The sequence below is a fragment of the Sinohyriopsis cumingii genome, chromosome 2, assembly GCF_028554795.1.
Source record: "Sinohyriopsis cumingii isolate HCF-2022 chromosome 2, ASM2855479v2, whole genome shotgun sequence".
Taxonomy (NCBI): Eukaryota; Metazoa; Mollusca; class Bivalvia; order Unionida; family Unionidae; genus Sinohyriopsis; species Sinohyriopsis cumingii.
This window is the reverse complement of record NC_142962.1, coordinates 40,300,053-40,321,686: the sequence shown is the minus strand read 5'-3', so window position 1 is coordinate 40,321,686 and position 21,634 is coordinate 40,300,053. Positions and strand designations below refer to the sequence as shown.

The window sequence follows — 21,634 nt, the reverse complement described above, 5'->3', positions numbered from 1 at the left end:
TAAATTCCTCTTGCACCCACTGGTTCTTATTGTCTAACCGATAGCCGTATTGTAAATTCCTCTCGCGCCCTTAAGATAATTTTCGACCACATCGTCATCCATGGTAGCAGACGTGTAATTCAATTTCAAAGAAAAATTAATGAAGAGTATCATTATTTGGCTTTTTGGACTGGCTTACTGATAAAGGGTCCAAGCCTTCTATACAACACGACAATACAATTAAAATCATTCGCGAATGTTTGATTTAAGCAAGTGCACACGATTCACTTGTTAGCGAATCCACAAACGAAGTAAGTATACATGATGCCACAGTCATGGTAATACAATTCTGTAGCTGCCTACAACTGTGATTATTAATTGCAGCTATATTGTATATAATATAAAATGAAGATATTATTTAATCTGCGTAAAAAATATATAACTAGCAGAATATATTTCACTTTACTATACAATATATTTCAGCCTAGTCCATGACCCCGACGAAATTGCAAATTTTTTCACGTATACAGTATCGATACCATTAGCCGTCAAGGATGAAATTCAGTTTAAACTATTCCACGTCAATCCATACTGGTACTTAACCGTCCTTGGTTTTTGTGTTTAGGATTAAAATTAACATTAAAATTAATGATGGATTCTGACCGCGGTCATGAGGTTGCGACGGTGTGTTGACTGGTTAACAGCGGATGCTAATATTATGATGTTTTCTCTCCACTTTTCGACGAATATCTGCGTGAGATGGGTGTTCCCTCATATACACTGAAATATAATCTTGTTTAAAGCCAAATCGAAACTAATTGTTGGGACCACCGTAATGTACAAATAACAACTAAAGGCCAGCTTGTAGTGATCGCATTATCCCATGAACATGACCGATTTCTGACTGCACATCCACGTTTGAAAAACTAAGGGATTGTGTCTACAACCGTGAAATGTAATACGACAAATCCTCCACAGTTGCATTCCACGACAAGTATGTTGCACCAACATTAACTCAGCCAAGAAGTGAAAAATCTCGACTGTCTTTTATAAGGACGCACGTGTTTGTCGAACAGTCTTGGGGTTAACACGAGAACGATGGTTTCAGATATTATTCATTGGTGTCGTCGGTGTGTTTCTATATGAACTTGGTGTCAGAATGCACAGTCGCCGGAGATACAAACATTCGTTCCGACTGCATGAACATTGTAGGATATAGGGGGGCAAAACGTCTCCGTGGGGTAAAACGCCCCCAAGCCATCCTGACGCCCCTACGCTAGAAAATGACCTGGTCTTTATACAGCAAGATTGCCCAGGTTACACAGGCCTTGTGAATGGCGGCCATTGTTGGATGCAGCCGCAGGCATGGTCTTTATGCAAGAATATTACATTTTGGGCATCTTCCTGAAAAATATTCCATCCATTTGTTTGCAGTATTTTTGACTGAAACTACCTAAAGAAAACAGGGTATGTATGTTTTTAAAGAACGTAGTATAGAGATGCATTATGTATAATATTTCATGATTCGCAGCCGTTGTTAATTCCGCCTATTGTTAAATTGTCAATGCTGTACGATAGGGGCAAAATGCCCCCTACAGGGGGCGTGTTGCCCCATAACTGTTTAAATGTTGTACACTTTTTAATTAACGTTCATATGCCTGAAATTATTCTATACATTTTTGCAGATGGTGCGAACTTACAAAAGGAAAACTGATCGAGGAAACTGTGGGACAATAGCTCTAAAATCGTCTCTTGAAGCAATTCATTCTGGAATTTTACTGAAAGCTGCTGCCAGGGATTATGGACTTCCAGCTAAAACTTTGAATAGACATATAGATTTGAAGGTTTCTCAACCTGGAGTGTCAAAACTGGAAAGTAAGACTACTTTTTTCAAGCCTGCTTATGAGTTACTTCTAGTTGAGCACATTCAGTCCATGGAAAAGGCATTATTTGAACTTACCACAATTGACGTACGATGTTTGGCATACGACTCAGCGGTTCATCTGAATATTTAAAAAAAACCCATCCATTTCAAGGCAATGCAACAGGTATTGTTTGGCTGAAAGGCTTTATGAAAAGACATCCAAATCTAGCCATCAGAGCTCCAGAGGCAACCAGTGTCAGCAGAGCCATGGGCTTTAACCGGCCACAGGTAGTTAATTTTTACCAAGTATATAAGGAATCTCTTCACGCAGCACTTGCTGATGGTCTCAGAATATGGAACATGGATGAAACGGACATTAGAACTGTCCACAAGCCAGTAAACATCATTGCATCAAAAGGTGTTAGATCAGTTGGTAAAGTTACAAGCGGTTAACGTGGTCAAACTATTACTGTAATATTTGCCATGAATGTGACCGGTACCTTTGCATTGTCAGCATTTATCTACCCACGTAAACGAATGGTTTCATCACTGATGAATGGCGCACCAGCCGGATCACTAGGCTTGTGTAGTCCAAGTGGGTGGACAGTCAGTCATATTTTCTTTCAATGGCTGGAACATTTCACTACTTTTGTGAAATCCACGAAGGATTAGTAAGGTTATGATCATTTCTGACAATGCAAAAACAATGACTGAACCAAGCAAAAGGTTGAATTTCTGTTAACTGGTAGTTCTACAGCCACTGTGGATGGGTCGGGTAATCCAGAGACAGACCAGAAAATTTATATTCAGTCACCTGATAATCAACAAACACATCACTCTGTCTTCACCGTCGAGGAGACAGGTAATCGGAAAATTTTGACGAAGCTATTCTTGCTGGAAGAACAGAATGTGTTACCTTGGGGGTATCTGATAACGAATGCAAAAGTGCAGACGATTCAGCATTTATGAACATATTGCTTAAACTTTCGCCAAAGCCTAGAATATACAGTTAGCGCACAAGAATGCGAAAGGCAGAATCAGCCATGAACTTAACATCATCACCATATAAATAGATGTTTATTGAAAAGCAAAGAAAGACGATAACAAATACAAAAGGCAAATGTTATCGGACTGTACAGGCAAGCGGGAGCAAACGGAATGAAACCAAAGTTTCAAAACAGAAAGAAATGCAGACGAAAAAGAAGCAGACATGTAGAGAGGACAAAAAGATAGGTAGAAAACCATCTAAGACAGATCTTGCCTTGTCAGCAAACACAACATATAATAAAGACAACATTTGTGGAAACTGCGAATTTGAGTATGGAGAAAGTGATGATCCCTTAATAGAAGATTCCTGGTCGCAGTGCAATAAATGTTCCAGGTGGTGCCATGAATCATGTGGCACCACCCTCAATATGAAATTTTTCTGTGCTAAGTGTGAGTAATAAAGAATTTTCCAGGAGCATTCACTACTTTTGGGCTTTGTCTTTTTCTTCATTAGTTATGGAAATTAGGGGCTATTTAGATTTGAGCATTGTTGTAGCTGCCTGCTTTTCCGCATTGTTGTGCTAATTTGAATGATGTAACAGTATGTAGTTTTAGCATATTATCCATATATAAAATGTCCATATAGGAATAATCCTTGATTTTACAGTTCATATGCCGAATGCATTGTGGGGCAAAATGCCCCGGAGGGGGCTTATTGCCCCACCATATGGGCAAAATGCCCCTTTATAAAGTTTTACCATTTTTCATTTTTCTCGTAAATAGTTTCTTCGTTGTAACCAAACATCATTCCATTATGTTAGACGTAAAGCATACTGTAAATAAATTGTCCAATTGCGAACACAATCATGTAAATCATGCCATAAATTACTAAAAGTTGTTAAATGGGGCGTTTTGCCCCCCTCTACCCTACCAGTTTCAAAATTAGCAATTGGTTAGAAGTGCGGGTTGCACCTTTAGAGGGCAAGATTATCGATCGATTATAATTTGCGATGATTTTATTAAACAAAACGAACTATGATAGTCTGATGTTACAAGCGCGAAAAAATAATCGCAGCGGATCAGCAACTGCGATGAAATCACTAAAAGAACCGCGTAACAAAAAAAATATCGCGCGCGTGTTTAGTCGTAGACACTATTTGCGGAATTATTGTCACGACCACAGTTGACCTTGGAGTTGCCGGAATTCTGATCACAGCAACTATAATAGTTCCACATCGGTTTTACCTGCAGTGTTGGTAAAATAATCTCCCTGCTGCTGAATTTGCTAATACGTGTTTATTCGGAACTTCTCAACGCGGGACAGAGCAGTTTCAATACAATTATCAAGCTGTATTCGATTACTGTAGAAGTTAAAACAATATGTAAAGATGAGTTCGACACCGTGTTGGCGGAAAGGAGAAACACCGACTAGTTGAAATCAGGTCACAATTAATAGTTCCGGTTTAGTACCCACGAACGTAGTTCTAGTCTATTTTTAGAACATTTCTTCCTCACTCATTTTGGTGGTGATAGAAGAGTTAGAAATATGCAGTTTTGGTAGGGATTTAAAGGTAATTGTTTATTCTTGAGAATATGAGCTCAGGGTGTGGTTGTCCGTGTGTATTTCGTCGACAGTGCACAGTGAGTAAAAAGGTATTGGTGATGATCCGGAAGTGAAATCTGTGCTCTGTTTACATGCTGCTCTGTTTACAGTCCAGCCTCTCAAAAAAATGCAGCTGCGTCTTTGACAAGAACTTCACCGTGAAGTCATCTTTGAAGGTATTTTAGATTACCATATGATCTGTATTGATTGTCACACAGTGGAAAGGTCAGCTCTGAGAAACAAATGTAGAGAATATATAGTAAAAGTAATTGTGTTCTATGTCCAGTTCGCTCACACATACGAAACTGAGGCGTTAGCAACCCCAAAACAGGTGAATGATTTACAGGCAGTGGACATCGAGTACTTCTTTGCCAGTGTACATTGATCTGCCCAGTAGTGTATTGGTTTGACTACGCCATCTAATATAACTTCACTTGTGGATTCGCTCAGCGTGGGTTCGTGTGCACATGCTTAAATCATGCACTCTCAAAATAGTTATGAGATATTCAAGGCTTTAACCTGTAGTAGTATCTTTGGTCCAAAAGTCACAATGACACTACATAATAACAATAGCTCTTTACAAAGTTAAATACAACGAATGCGATTTTAGTTTCGTTGCTTTAAAATCATATAGCATAACGGTGTTTTTTTTTTTCTTTTCTTCTCGAGTCATCTTTTGTGGCAAGAGATTCGAAGGGAGATAACGCTTGCAGGAATATATGTTTAGGAATTTCCTTGTAAATTTTTTTTAAATCAATATGAGGTGAGTTGAACTCAAATAGAAAGTTAAAAAGAACCTGACTTTAACTGGAGGCTCACATGCGCTTCAACGCGAAATAATCAGCTAATGTGATATCTGCTGCTTGCTAGCTTGTCTCATCAACGGCCTTGTACCCAATCACTGCAATGATGCATTCCTACCTTTCGAATCGTACGTTTCTCGCTAAATCTTCCCATTCCGCAAAAAGCCACTCAAGAGAAAATCTATGAGCAAATGCATCCTAGACTGAATGTGATGGAGTTATCAAAACGTACGATTTTCAACATCTTTTAATTTACCAAGAAATGTGCATCGAGGTGGCCAGTGGCATCATCCGAACCAAGGGAGATAACCCAACATGAGGCGCAACTCTGAACGTTGTTTTTTTAATCACGTGCTATAAAAAACAAAACACAATGCTCATAATGGTCATTTTTAACTTACTTGATGACTCTGGCTTGTTATCGCGTTATTGTTGTTGTTGTTTGTTTTGGGTTTAACACCATTTCTCAGTGCATGATAGCCTATACGCCCAAATATACAAATCTAGCCACCCAACTGAAGTTGATGCTACTATCCAATGTGTAGAGAGGTGCATTTCTGATGTGAAATCATGTAACAAGCTGCAGATGAATAATGATAAAACTGAGGCCATTCTGATCACAACACAAAGACTTTCTCATTCACATCCTTTACCTTAAACAATAAATATCAGCAACACCAGCATTAAATACACACAATCAGTACGAAACCTAGTTGTTACTCTGGATAGTACCCTCACATTGCACCAACATGTCATGAACATATGCAAGGCTGCATATCTTGAGCTGAGACGCATCAGCTCCATTCGCAAATATCTTTCAGTTGATGCCACTAAAATACTTGTGTGTTCATTAGTACTTTCAAGACTGGACTATTGTAACTTAATTCTGTCTGGTTCATCTCAATATTTACTCCAGAAACTTCAAAAAGTTAAAAACACAGCTACTCGGATCATACTTAGAGTACCACGATCAGAGCACACCTCCCCGCTGCTCTGTACTCCACACTGGCTATCCATTCGATTCAGAATCAAACACAAAATTTGTTCTCTGTGCTACATTTCACTGATGGACTCCAGTCCAACATACCTATGATCAGACCTCAACGATGAGTACACACCAGCAAGATACTTACGTTCCTCTTCTGGCAGTCGTCTAATCAGTATTCCCGCCATGAAAACAAAGTCATATGGACAGCGTTCTTTTGCATACCAGATCCCAGCAACGTGGAATGAATTGCCCACTGAACTTAGACACAAAGACACAATGATCCCATTCAAGAGTGCTCTCAAAACTCACTTATTTCGACTGAAAGAACAAACTTAAAGCCTAATAATGTTTCCTACCTTAAATATTTTTCAGCATGTTTTTTTATGTTTTCTAATTTTATGGTCTTTGTTTTTGCAATCATATCATTATATATGTTTTTTTAATCTTATAGGTGTGTCTAATGTTGTGAAGCGCTTAGAGCTTCTAAAGATTAGGCGCTATACAAAGTCCTCATTATTATTATTATTATTATACGTGGCGGCCAGTAAAACTGGTGGTGGAAGAAAAACCGACCCACGGGAAACAACTTAAGCATTTTCAATACCCATATTGGCCGAGCCCGACACTCGAACCTACGCGGACAGCGGTGAGATGATGGGAGTGATCGGTCAAGGTGAGCGCTTCACTTGGCCACCCGGGGTCCCATGTTATTACTTTATAATAACTTCATTGACATCACTTTGGCTAGCTAGACATGTGATATATGAGTTAAGGTTAATTCGAACATTATCAGCTATTTCTGTTGCATACACGTATGCCTTGTATGTATGTTGGCGAAGTTATTTCAAACAAAAATATATATTCTGATCATCAATGAAGAATACAGTATACATGGATAGAATCAGGAAATCAGTACTTGCAAGCAGCCATTTACAATAGCAGCAGAGAGGGTGAACAGACCATAGAATTCCGACAAAACAAATAAAACAAACAAATAAATCATCTCGTAGAAAGGTCCAGATTTTACAAATGAACTTTCCTTGAGATGTTTATTTTTGCAATGACCGATTGTACTAATAAAACCTCAGTTTGAAATAGTAGCTGAAAAAATAAAGTACTCTACGTGTTTATTTATTTCTTGTTTATTTTTTTGACGACCAACGTTGGTAGGTACCCTCTCTGCTGCTCCCCCTGTTACCCAAATATTTTATCAATACCCACACGATATCTTGTTCTTGGATCATGTAAATTTATTGTTATAAATCCATGTGGGGTAGCTTGTGCTCGTGAGAAGAAATTTTTGAATTTAATTATATCCATGTCACCACCACACCAGGTTTGATGAATATTTCGCAACGTGTGTGTGTCTACGCCATTAAACACAACTAAAATGTTGCAGTTGTCTCTGATCACTTTTGGTATTTGTGTATATCGTTGAGTAACATAGATCACGTCTGTATTTTTATGTCTCCCTCGGGAAAATATTCTGGCTGGATTTGATTGTTTATCTAGCATCACATCGTCGTATACAACTAAATTATTAACAAATCCGTCTATGGAATCTACAGATGGTGCTTCATCAATATCGGTTATAAACTCTATAACATCATTATCTTCATCCAGTAATCGCGCGTTTTCATTGAAATCTTTAAGTACATCATAACATCGTTGATCATCAACGGATGGTGCTACTAAATACAACTTATCCCATTTCAACCATCTCATTATCAGATTAAGTAATAATTGCGTCTTACCCGATCCAGATGGTCCTATGATAATCATTCTGATGGAGTTCGGTAGCGCAGGATGATGCTTAACTGGCTCTCGCTGCCGAGTTGCTGAGAAATCAATTATATCCATATATATTATAACATGAATTTATATTGTTTACGCTGTAAAGTTAAAACTCCAACTATTGATTTAGCTACAGTTATAACAAAAAACAAAAAAATAGCGTACGGTGGAAAATGTTCTATATGCGGTAGAAAGAAATTTTCATTTTTACCTAATAAGCACGGTGGTGATATTGCTAATTTGATGTCAAAGTTTCCAGGTGCTCCATGGGCTAAATACAGCGGAGAAAAACATCTACCAGGATATAATTATTGCGGTCCTGGTACTCGACTTGATATCAGGCTCGATAATCAAGATCAACCAAAACCAGGCGAGGAACCAATAAACGCTATTGATCGAGCTTGTCATGTTCATGATGTAGCTTATAAAAGTAAAAATCTACAAGATAGGCATATTGCAGATGTAAAATTAATTCATTCATTAAATTCTATAAAAAATAAAAATATTAGAGAATCATTAGCTAATTGGTTAGTAAGATCCTCGATGAAAGGTAAATTAGCGATTGGGGCTGGTAATTAATAATGGAATCAATTTATTATTCACCGAGTGGATACTGGAGAGGCAAAGCAGCAATTGGTAAACTTGCTGATGCAGCATCGGTTAAACATTCTACTGCTAAAACGTGGTTATCTAAACAAGCAATATGGCAAATTTATCTACCACGTCCTAAACAAATTCAGTACTCGTATTTCGATGTCAGTGTTCCTAATGAAGTTCATCAAGCTGATATTCTGTTTTTACCGCATGATACTGTGCGTGGAAAAACGTACAAGTACGCGCTAACCGTAGTTGATGTTGCAAGTAGATATAAAGAAGCAGAGCCGCTATCAGCGAAAACATCATCTGAAGTAGCCGATGCGTTTGAACGAATTTATCAACGAGGACTCGGACCACAAGGTGGTCTGCGATGGCCACAGCTACTACAGGTTGATCCTGGTAAAGAATTTCTTGGTCCAGTATCATCGCTGATGAAACAACATAATACCAAAATACGACGAGGTCATACTGCAATTCACCGTGATCAAGCAATTGTTGAGCGATTTAATCGAACACTTGCTGAGCGGTTATTTGGATATCAATACGCGAGGGAATTTATTCAGGATAAAAGATCTCGTGAATGGGTTGCAAGATTACCAATCGTGATAGCTGCATTAAATAATGAGATCACACGAACAACCAACATGAAACCCATTAGCGCGGTCACAAAAAAAATATACCAACACAACGGAAAGATGCTGGAAAACAAAAAATATTAGGTGATGTCACAGTCAGATATTTATATGAGCCTGGTGAACTTGAAGGTGGTAGCGCGAGAGCGACTGATCCTATTTGGAGTGTTACCACACACAAAATATCTACCGTGACAAGATCCACTGGAAGAAATGCAGGCGTTTCCAGACCTGCAATCTACAGATTAGATTCTGCTGCTCCTCAACGTGGATTTACACGTGAACAACTACAAATAATTCCCGCGGATACACAACTAACGCCGCGATCACTTCGGTGATTTCGATCACTTAACTAGCACTAGCGCCAAGGGTGCCTGCACCCCGACGTCGATTACACTCAAGACAGGTTAACATGGTATTTTCTCGTGTATGACCGCGACTATTATCTTTTCTATCTACGGTAAATTGTCTTGAATCATTACTCGAATATCGCCATAACATTATACAATTACAACTGGTGCAGTGATTGTTCTGCTGCTGTTTTAACTCAATAATAAATTCAACATCAAGATCAAAGTCGCGTTTATTTTTTTTGTCAGATTGTTTGTATCCGATTAATTTTTTTCTTATTATATCATCATCGATGATGTTAAATTTATCAACGATTTCAGGAATTATAATTCTACGTAATTGAGATATATTTCTGACCCTCGATACCGCTAAATAAACTAAATTTGACCACTCGATGCGATCGTCTACAATCCAGACTCGTGTATCAGAAATAGTTAATCCCTGAGACGAGTGGATCGTCATAGCGTATCCCAACACCCATGGAGATTTGTCAGCGCGTAATGCATCTTCGACCACACTGATATCAACGGCGACAATATCATTTAATACGAGATTTTGCTTCCTTGACTCTGTCAAGGGTCCTGGAATATCAACATTAATATTCTGTTTTCGTGTATCTGATGGTCTATAACACAACGGTACGGGTAATTCTGAATATTGTTCTTTATGTAGTTGAAATAACTGTTGTTGTAAAGCGTCTCTGATTATTTTTCTACTTGCTACGATCAAATCGTTGGGTCTCCATGAGTTCAAAAAATCACTCATTGATGTCTCTACGATTACTCCACGTAATATTTCGCACTGAATTTTGTTTGATTGTAATCTGATTAATTTTTTAAACTCCTTCAAATTTGCATCAAGAGCTCTATGATCATCATCTATTTCTTCGTAATAATCAACGAAATTTTTTAACCAATCATGTGGAGATGGTCCAACAAAAGGCGGAGGTTGACCATGATCGCCACACATTATTATGGCGGTATTTTTCGTCAACAACCAATCAAGAAACATTTTTAATGTATCTAATGACACCGTGCATATCTCGTCCCAAATAATTATTTTAGGTATATATTTTTCTCCCATTCGTTCAGGAGTCCATGTATCCCCGCGCCATCGAAAGAAACTATGATACGTACACGATTGTACTTGCCGCTGTTTCATCTCACGTGCAAGTCTATGTGTGGGTGTCAGCACGATTATATCTGAATTTCTAAAAACATTAATCGCTCGAGTCGTTTTGCCGCATCCACCAGGTCCATTGAGATATACTGTCTTATATCTGGTTATTGGATCACTCAACGATGGTGCCTTCGACATTTCTGATATTTTATTACCCTCACGATAAACATCTCTCACTGGAACATCTGCTGATTCTGTGTAATTGTGTAATAGTTCCTTTTTTATTCTCCACGAACCCCATCGTTCATCATTACTTGTAAATTTCATAACAGGTTCTAAATATTTACTTGAAATATAAAACGAGTCCGTTGCGACTCTGACTGCGGTCTCAGGAAATCTATTAATCATCGATAATAAATTTATAGAAACATAAGCCAACATGGAAGATCTTAGATGAGTATATTGCGGGGATACGTCATTTATGTAACTAACGATCGTACCTAATTTTGTTCCGTCGGATAAATAAACACTCTCTCGATTTACAAATGTATTTTTCGCCGTTGTATCAGCGATTATAAAATCGTACTCGGCATCATCTAAAATTAATCGTGCGTGATGTCTTTTATAATCATATGCACCACCTTGAGTAAATTTACCTATAATTTTTCTACCGAGATCTTTTGCGGTTTTGAGTTTATTAGGAATATCGTCCTTAAACTCGCTAATAACTTCAGAATCTGACATGGGCAACCAAACTTTGGTCTGTGCATGATATGATATAATTGCCTCACTGACCACCAACGATGTCAGTATCGCACAATCTAGCATATATCGCAACAGAACTATAGGTGTCCAACGTTTTTCACAAAAATGTCTGCCAAACCAAACATAACAAATCTTGTGAAGATTTTCGTTAAACTCGAACGACTCAATACAGGCGAATCCAGTCAGATCAAAATCAGGTAATGGTCCATTAATTGCCACTCGCGTCATCTCGTTTGTAGGGTGACCAAATCTTTCAAAGTACACAGAACAATCTCCGTATCCCAGAAAACTTCCTGGATAACATGCAACCATATCAACCGAAATAACATCATTGTAATTATATTTGGTATTCCATAATCCGCCATGTCCATATTCGACGCAACTTGCGCGTACGTCCTCGAGTAAATCAAATCGTGTTGGTTTCCATGAATTTCGTTCTCTGGCGAAATGAGCCGCAACAGATGGAACGGTAAAACAATTAGTTAGTAATTTGTCAGTATTTTCCGCGTGCTTGCACTGTAAAAACGTCGCAAGATTTTTCATCTCGTCATGGAGGGATTCTGTGCGATATATTTCACCGTTCGGTTTGACAAACTGATCAAATTCACCCTCCTCATTACTTTTGAATAACCATACCGATACAGGATCGGTTTTACTTATTTCGTTAATAAAATCAAACATACTCATATCTGCCACAGAATTATCTGCCCCAGAATTGTCTGCCACAGATAATTATGTGGGATAAAATCTAACAGTTCGATCACGTGGAAATATTGTTACTGCGTTAGTCCATGCGTGTGCGTTATGATCGATAATATTTATTGGAGCTCCTTTCGATTTATATTTCGACTGGTACAGTACTTCTCCCGTTATTGTCGCCACAGTTATTGGAAATTTTAATATTTTTCCTAACTCAGCAACATCTTTTATTGTAGCACCGGTATCCCTAACTGAATCAGCCCACGAGTTTATTTTTTCACGCCTTAAATCAGTTAATCCATTTCCACGCATCGCGTTTGTAAAGTGTTCTATTACTCGTTCAGCCACACAATTTAACCTTGACAAGGTCAAGGATGATAATTTCATCGGCGCTAGTTTATCAACGTTAGGTTTTTTATTTATCTCATAAATTCCATAAATAACCGCTGTTACAGGATATGCTCGTTCATAATACGGTTTATCAATACCAGTCAATAGACCCGGTCTGGAATTTTTACTTAATATGATAGTTTTATTATTGCCAAGGACAGGATCATATTTGTCACGGATAATCCAACTATCTGTTTCTGTTAATACAATAAATTTTACTCTGAATAAATATTTTTGATTGCCCTCGTATTCAGCGATGTAGTTAATGATAGTTGCCGCTCGCTTGTCGTTCATTGTAGCGTCCGTGACAGCGTCCTTGACGGAGTCAGCGCGTATAATCTTGAACGTTGACCATGTATGAGATGCACCATCCGTGTAAAATTCTTTCTTAGCGTCATGAATTTTCGAGATCAAACTTTTATTTTTCGGATCAACCAGATCTCGTACTGGCAAGTCAGAAGATAATCTGTCAAGGTTGAATTTATACTTAACAGGCCTAGTTTGGGATAATCTCTCAAACTCGTTCATATAACTAAAACAAATATTTAAATAAAGAAAATTATATATATATATACAATGTCCCAATGTAGATGGTTGATGATCGGCTCAGTAAATCGATGCAACAAATCCTGTAGAAGGGAATTTTGTTGGATGCACTCACAAAACATACGACGAGGAAGTCTAGGACCAATACCATGTCTACGGTGTGGTATTGGAGTGCGAGGAAAGACAAAATTATGTGGAAAGTGTGGCGGGAAACGGTTCAGAGAACTTAAAAGATATTATGACCAAAAAAATAATAGCGGTGAAAACGCTATAAAATCCGTGGAAGATTATATATCAAGATTTCAGACAAACAATGATTTAAACATATAATATTATTATAATGGAGCAAAATATATTTGTCCCACATCCTGTCATAACAAACTATGAATCAAATATTAATGGTATCATCAGACATCGCAAGTTGAAGAGACCAGTTGGTTGTATTAATAATTTTGGTTATCTAAGGTTCACATGCGAGGGGGGGGAAAAAACATTATTTCTGTCATAGATTTACGTATGAATGTTTCTTCGGAGTGATCAATGATGGTCTTGTTATTGATCATATTGACGGGGACACTCAAAACAATAATTTATCCAATTTACAAGCTATCTCTTACAGCGAGAATAATACACGTGGAAATACAGGAAGATATAAGACAATCGGAAAGAGGGCGGTAATTTCTACAAACATAGAAACTGGTGAAGAAATTATGTTTCAGTCTATGAACGCGGCTGCGACATATTTTGATATTAACTCGCGTGTGGTAAAATACGTCGCAGATAATATAACCAGATCTACTTTCTCGAAAAAATATAAGCAGAAAATTACATTTCAGTATCAATAACTATCATCACCACATTATTAACTATCATCACCACATTATTAACTATCATCACCACATTGAATTAATTTTTTTTAATTTATGTCACAGAGGTCCTCCATACACTACTGAATTTTTTATTTAAGGGGAGATTACTTTGTAATATATAGTTTTCTTCGTAGATGGTTGGTTTTTTATGATTGTAATTAGTCAGTTTAACTAATTACATCGTATAGTGCCGACGAACCTAACTCATTAGACTCATAAGTATTATTTATGGTTTTTAAATATTTTCCCATCATACAACACATGATAATATTATTGATCCGTAGGAAGCTGTGTGTGAAACAGAAACCGTTACTCATTGTAATTGACCTGCAGTTGTGTGTTCACTGAACTTACAATTCTGGAAAGTTCTTTGACTGGTGCATTAATGCTACTGTTATTATTGATTTTCGGTCTGCTACAAATACAGAAACTATTATTCAGAAACTGTTATAAATACAGAAACTGTTACAAATACAGAAACTGTTATTATCCAGAAACCGCTGCAAATACAGAAACTGTTAAATACAGAAACTGTTATAAATACAGAAACCGCTACAAATACAGAAACTATTATTCAGAAACTGTTATAAATGCAGAAACTGTTATAAATACAGAAACTGTTATAAATACAGAAACTGTTATAAATACAGAAACTGTTATAAATACAGAAACTGTTATTATTCAGAAACTGTTATTATTCAGAAACTGTTATAAATACAGAAACCGCTACAAATACAGAAACTGTTAAATACAGAAACTGTTATGATTCAGAAACCGCTGTTTACTGTAAATATTGGTTCCTTAGCTATATATTAACTTCCGAAACATATGTTCGTAACAATGTTTGATAGCTCGATCAGTATGGTATTGGACTGTGGCGCTCGCGGTCCAGGATCAAACCCCCATGGCTGACAATTTGTCGGTGGTGCGCATAATTGCGATTTTTATAATAGTGGGGGGAACCGCAAGAACCCCTCCGCTCAGCAAATTCACAACCACAATATTGACTGGTTGTTGATACCTATTTTTCGTATCACCCACTGGATTAATTATTATGGGTGTGATTTTGCTGAGCGTACCTTAATTAAGTTATATGTTTGTGCTGTCCCAGAAACATCCCGACGAACTCGAAGGGGTTCTGGGATATTTTTGTTTTTATTTTAAAGATTTATATATTATATAATGAACCATGAAAATATCAATGATGTAATTGTCGCTATTAAAAAATTAAAAAAAGATGGAATTAATATATCTGATGAACTTAATCCTGAAAAAATAGTTTCTGACTTTGAGATTTTACAAGAACGTAAAACCATGGGGACACACACACTATCATCTGAATACAGGCTCATGAAACGGATTCAATCGGCAATGTTTCAGTCGCTAGCTACCGTAGAAGATGATCATGTGAAGGAGTTCGTTCCTCTTTCTACCGCCGTAGAAAGAATTAAGTCGTTATTATCCCACGAGTATGAGGCAAAGAAAACGATTAGTACTCGCATAAGACAATTAAGAAAAATAATGTCAGATCGTGAAACGATCCAGAGTAACCCCGTTACTGGTGAAACGATCCAAGGTAACTTCGTTACTGATGATAATGAAAATGAAAGTTTTGGTAACTGGGGTCCAAGTCAACGCTGACCACATGTATTGGTAGTCAAAATCAAGAAAGTTCTAACCTTGTCAAATTTGTTCCTAATAAATTTTATTTATTATAAATTTTATTTATTATAAATTTTATTTTTACTGAGGATTTTTTTTTTTTTACTAAAATCAAGAAAAATGCACAAATTACTTGATTCTGACGGGGTAGTTGGTAGTCAAAATCAAAGAAAAATGCACAAATTACTTGATTTCTGACGGGGTAGTTGGTAGTCAAAATCAGGAAAATTGAGCAATTTCGTTGTATTTTAGTAAAAAAAAAATAAAAATCTCAGTAAAAATAATATTATTAATAAATAAAATTAATTTATAATAAATAAAATTTGTTAGGAACAATTTGACAAGGTTAGAACTTTCTTGATTTTGACGGGGTAGTTGGTAGTCAAAATCAAGTAGTTCATGCATTTTTATGTTTCTGAGGGGGTAGTTGGTAGTCAAAATCAAGTAGTTCGTGCATTTTTATGTTTCTGACGGGGTAGTTGGTAGTCAAAATCAAGTAATTTGTAAAATCAGGAAAATTAATAAATATTATTTTTTTTGTGATAGAAATTTTAATTTTACTTTCATCGACTAGCTTTTTTAGTTGCCTAGGCCTTAGTTGCCTAGGCCGATTAATTTGTACCAAACACAAATTTGTGCCAGTAATAATAAAATATTTTTTTAAGTTGATCGAATTTGATTCTGATCTCTGTTACAAATGTTCTTCTAACTGTTAAGAAATCCTCGCGTGTAAAAACCCTCCACATAAAGATCTACGATAAAGTCTTACGACGGAAGTCTTTACGACAAAAATCCTTAAGACAAAAATCCTTAAGACGGAAGTCTTTACGACAAAAGTCTTTACGACAAAAGTCTTTACGACTTTACATACAGATTTATTATAAGCTCTTCTTCACGTATGTCAATCAAGCGATTAAGGTGGTCTGTGAGTTTAAAATTGATTCGTGTTAACATATTATTGTGACACCGCAAATACACGGGATTAGCTGGTTCTTGCACGATTAAATTTCCAGGGGGAACTTGTGGTGTGAACGTGTACAGGATGTATCCTTGTTGAGCTTGATTTGATCTTCCGAGATCTATTTGATAGCTGCCATCGATTACGTCACAAACCAGATTGACCGCGACCGTCGGTGTTATATTAACGATCCGCGGGGATACGTGTCTTCCTCCGCCATGTGGATCATTATCATGTCTAAGAACAGTTGGAGGTGGAATTAATTTTCTCCATGCATCGAGTAGTTTAGAAAAAAACTCATCAATGACATCATTGATAGATTTTCTTAACTCGGTTACACTATACCCGGGAAATTTATAATTTGGTACATCGGCTTCTGTTAATTTATATTTTTCTAACCATGCTTTTACTTCAGGATTTTCAGGTGATTTTAAAAGACTAACCATCTCCTGAACTATTCGGTTATTAATATATTCCATATCTGATATAAGCTGATTTAATATTTCCACACGCGTGATGATTTTTTCACGCGATGACGCTGATATGTCAAAAATATGTTCGTTAAAATATTGATTTAGTTGATCTAGTTGTTTTTTACACTCTTGATTGATTTCCTGAAAAAATTCAATAATCGTTTCTCGAAAAAAACCCATATGATTTTCTCTTTCTCCCGGATTTTTAAAAAACCATGCCTCAATTTCACCGAAGAAGGAAAAACTGCTAAGCATTGATTTATTTTTTATAATACGTAGGTGTTCCCCGTATGATGGATTAATTTCATGATATGATTGTCTATCCGTGACATAATCAGACTTTTTCGGTTCTGGTGGTATCGGTGTTATCGGTGGTGATATTTCAGGCCATCCTAGCACGGATCTGATTGAAGATTGATAAATATCAACGGCATAATCAGGCGAGTTTATTTCAACCGTCGAGGACAACGTCGGCTCGTGAACGTTTATTGATATTTTTGATTCCTTTCCCGTTATTGATTTTATTCTACGCGCAAATTCCTCACCGATTTCTTCAATCTGGTAACTGCCGGTTGGTATTCCAACAACAACCCAGTCAGGTGTTCCATCGGGTTTGTTGTTGTTAGTAAATACGAGCGAATTATTTGCTGGTGTACCATTAAATGATTTTGATCTGATATTTGGCCAGCTGTAATACACTCGTAATTGTGCTAGTGCTATTTCTTTTACTGGAATTGCAGTAGGAAAATTAACACTAAATTCAGGATTGGTTGAACTTACCGAGATCATCGTTATCTTTGGCGGAGTTGTGTTGGTCACGATCTGCTGGAGTAATTCTGTCATTATTGATACTTGTATCTTTAATACCTTCATCGTATATTTTGGTCATCATTGAAAATTCGAAATCAGATATAATTCCATCACTGAGACTCGCTGATAACAACGAGGATAATTTCGAGTATGCTACCGTCGCTGTATGTAATTTTATTTTGTAATCGGATAACTTTTCGTTCGTACAAGTACATATTTTTTTTGTGATGATGCCAAGCACACCTGCAATAGTTGTTGCTGCTGATATACAGATAGTTACAACTACTGGTGCCATCGTTGTCAACGCTGATAATATTACACCGGTTCCAGCAACAACAGCGGATACTGAATAAACAATCACATCAACGATAACCAATCGTCGTCGATATTTTTTTACTTTTACTGTATATTGATCAACTTGATCTTTTAGCGCAGCCTGCCATTCACGCGCTTGATTGTATCTGTATTGCGCACCGTCCATATATATTTTTATGCCGTAACCAATTGAGGTGTTTCAGCTACAAATTCCAAACACCACCAGAAGGATGTTGCGGTTAATTTCTTATCATCTGCTTCCAGAATAAATATTTCTTCGGTTCCGATATTTAATACAACAGATACAACCCCGGAAAACCTGTCTGTGGAATGACGCCATGGAAACGTTGTAAATATTTCAAACTTAGCGGCGGAAAACACAGATAGCCTGTACACGCCAGTGACTGTTGCGGTATATTTGATAGTATTATTTTGCTGCGACCATGTTGCAAATCCCGATGATACCGTGCATACGATGTTTGTAATATGCCCTGGAGTTATTGCAGCTGGAATTTTAATCAGATTGGTTTTACTGATAATCTCAGGAATTCCCGTTACGATGTCTAGTTGTGTTCGTTTGATCGTGTCTAGGTTATTTTTGATATCAACGAGTTTCATGTCAATGACGGAAGGAGTTCCAAAGAACTTACTCATGGCATCATCGTTTTTCTGAAAATTTCTTCGAAACCTTAAAAAACCGGTTACGTGAACATCATATTCGGCCCGTAACGTGGATAATTTACCGTCTACGGTGCCATAGTTGACGTCGACGTATTTTTTTGTTGCTGCATCTTCGTCAGATGTTGGATCCGCTAAAACTACTATTTTATTTCCGTTCATGCTGAGTTCACCCATCATTGTGTCACCGGTGTTTTTCATACGATTAGCAACACTTTTTGCAATTTCATCTCTGATGGTTTTAAGTGACATACTTGAATCTCTGATTTTGCCGCTCTCAGTAAACACGGGAATATTATCCGTAACTGCACCAAGTACTCGCCGGACTATATCATTCCATTTGATATTGCTGGTTTTTAGTTTACCATATCGATCTTGAAAAATAACAACCTCATCTGGATCAACTCCAGCAAGGTTCATAATATCAGCGAGGTCATCTTTAGTCGCATACTTTGACAGATCAACGTCGGATTTTATTTTCTTACTAGTAGAAGATCTTCCGTAAATGTCAACCATTATAATAAGATCCGTTGTTTAAAATGCTTTACGCGCAACAAATCGGTTGCTTGTATAATCGTGCACGACTTTATGTGGTGGCCTGGATGATTTTGATATAGCGTCGAGTACATTAATTACTTCACGGCCGCATATTGGCGGATCTGTCATTGTTTGTGTTGGTAGCGTTGAATACCAAACTTTGGAACCTCTGGTTGTTGCGTGGAGTGGTGCGACATACTTGATAAATTCAACAGGTGGAGCTAACCCGTACGAATCAAAATAAACAATTCCACGCGGATCAACCGCGTATGATACCCAATGAGTACCAGGTCCGGAACGTTTGTCAAGATTAATAATACCTGTTTCAAGTTTGTTTGGTTGTTTCGGTAATTGATCTCGCATAAAAACACCTCTAAAGGCGGATATTTTTAATTTTTTAGCAGCATCAAGTAAATCAAAATTTGATGATGGAACGTTTAACGAAATGACCCTGGAAGCCTTAGGCCTCTCCCCCAACGAGATCCCGGTAATCTTAGACCGCGTCCCTTTTTTTTTGTATCCCTGCCCTGTTGCTTTCTTTAGTGCCATTCGAGCGGCTGTTCCAACAGCACCTAACGCGGCCGCTTTTGCTATGGCTGGAGCAGCCGCAGCTAGTAATGCCGGAATGGCCGCAAATAGTGGGAATATACCACCCGTTTTAACCATGTCTTTGATGGCGCTCGAGGAGAGATGGAATTGAACTCCAGTTTTTGATTCTAGGGCTTTATTGAAATGTTTAATCTGATTATTTGTCAGCGATAATTTGTTTGGACCACCACTAATATGATCTCGTTTTAGTGATATTTTAGTTCCGCATTTGTTGGCGGTTTTTGATTGAAGCTTTTTTACCTGACCCGGGGTCAGAGTAACATTAACATGACTATACGACATTTTTATATAAAATATATTTTTCTAAATAACACGATTAAAGATTTTCCACCGGTGCATCAACGACCCTCATTCGACCACTGCCACCTTCAAGTAACATGGCCTTGTCGCTAAGTATGACCGCGATCGCTTTGTAGAAGCCGAGAACAATTGGTGGACCGGGTATATCAGGAGGAGGGGCAGTAACACGAGCTCGAAAGTGTACATCAACAACAGATTGTTTGGATAAATCAAGATGTTCTAGTGAAAAATAATAAATCGGATATAGACCTGTAAAATCTAGTTGTGATATTTGCAACCCGGTATCTATATTTTGATCACGTCCCATGAATGACATTAAACGATGATATGCGCGCGCTACATGATTTTGATCAAAATTTAGTTGTATATCCTCGGATGGTTCTTGATGTCCATTTATCCGTAGGGATACTTCACTAACTCCAAGGTTGTCAAATATCATATGTGAACGTTCTTGATTATTCGTCCGGTTAATATTTTGTAGTGCAATAAAAATATGTCGTGGTGCAGAAACACCCTGTTGTGATGCTATATGCCATGTAAATAAACCATTAATATTGCTTTGAGCAGCATCTGTGGTTACTGTTAACCATGATAGCAATGATTTACCGCCTTGATCCATAAAAGATAGTAATTTTTGTTCCTCATTAATAGATGGAGTTATTACTGGCATCCACAATGAAAGTTTTGATATATTTACTTTACCCTCGGCAACACCAGCACCTCGCCAGATTGCATCATTATCATCACTTTTTCTTACGAGCACAATTGTGTGTTTAGCTCCAAAGATGACTTTTCTAACATTTCTGCAAAATCCAAAGATGTGTGATAATGGAATTGCACACGAAAAATTTCTATCATTTCCTGACAGCGCTGATCGGCGTGTTGCAAATCCCAGGTTGTAAGTCGTATTAACGCTTCCTACAATATCAAAAGCAGCACCTGGTCTGTCTGCGTGTTCAAAATCAACTGGTTGTGGATCAGATGCAGTACCTACTGCTGTTCGTATTTTAGTATACTGAACATGATCAGCGTTGTCAGTAATATCCTTAGCAAACATCATTGTTGGACCAGCTGATCTTGTAAAGTCGTCAGAATATCTCGCCAGACCAATTATTGTTGTAGCAACATCAACATCCTTCTGAACTGATTCAATATTTTTTCCATCAATCATGTATGTGGCGCTATCAAACAACGCCATAATCCCGTTGTTGACAAAACCAACACGTAAATTAGCAGCATATGGCGTATTAGCTACAACATTCGTTACAAGTCTACCTTCTACTTCAATAAACGCCTCAGCGGGCAA

General features: G+C 37.4%; 1 long non-coding RNA gene across 1 annotated transcript; it reads left to right on the top strand.

The window, feature by feature from the left end:
• Window positions 1-715: 715 nt before the first annotated feature.
• Window positions 716-3,315, top strand: LOC149804699 (uncharacterized). Its single transcript, XR_016416476.1, has 2 exons — window positions 716-1,446; window positions 1,665-3,315. It is a non-coding gene; the product is annotated as an uncharacterized LOC149804699 (long non-coding RNA).
• Window positions 3,316-21,634: the final 18,319 nt, after the last annotated feature.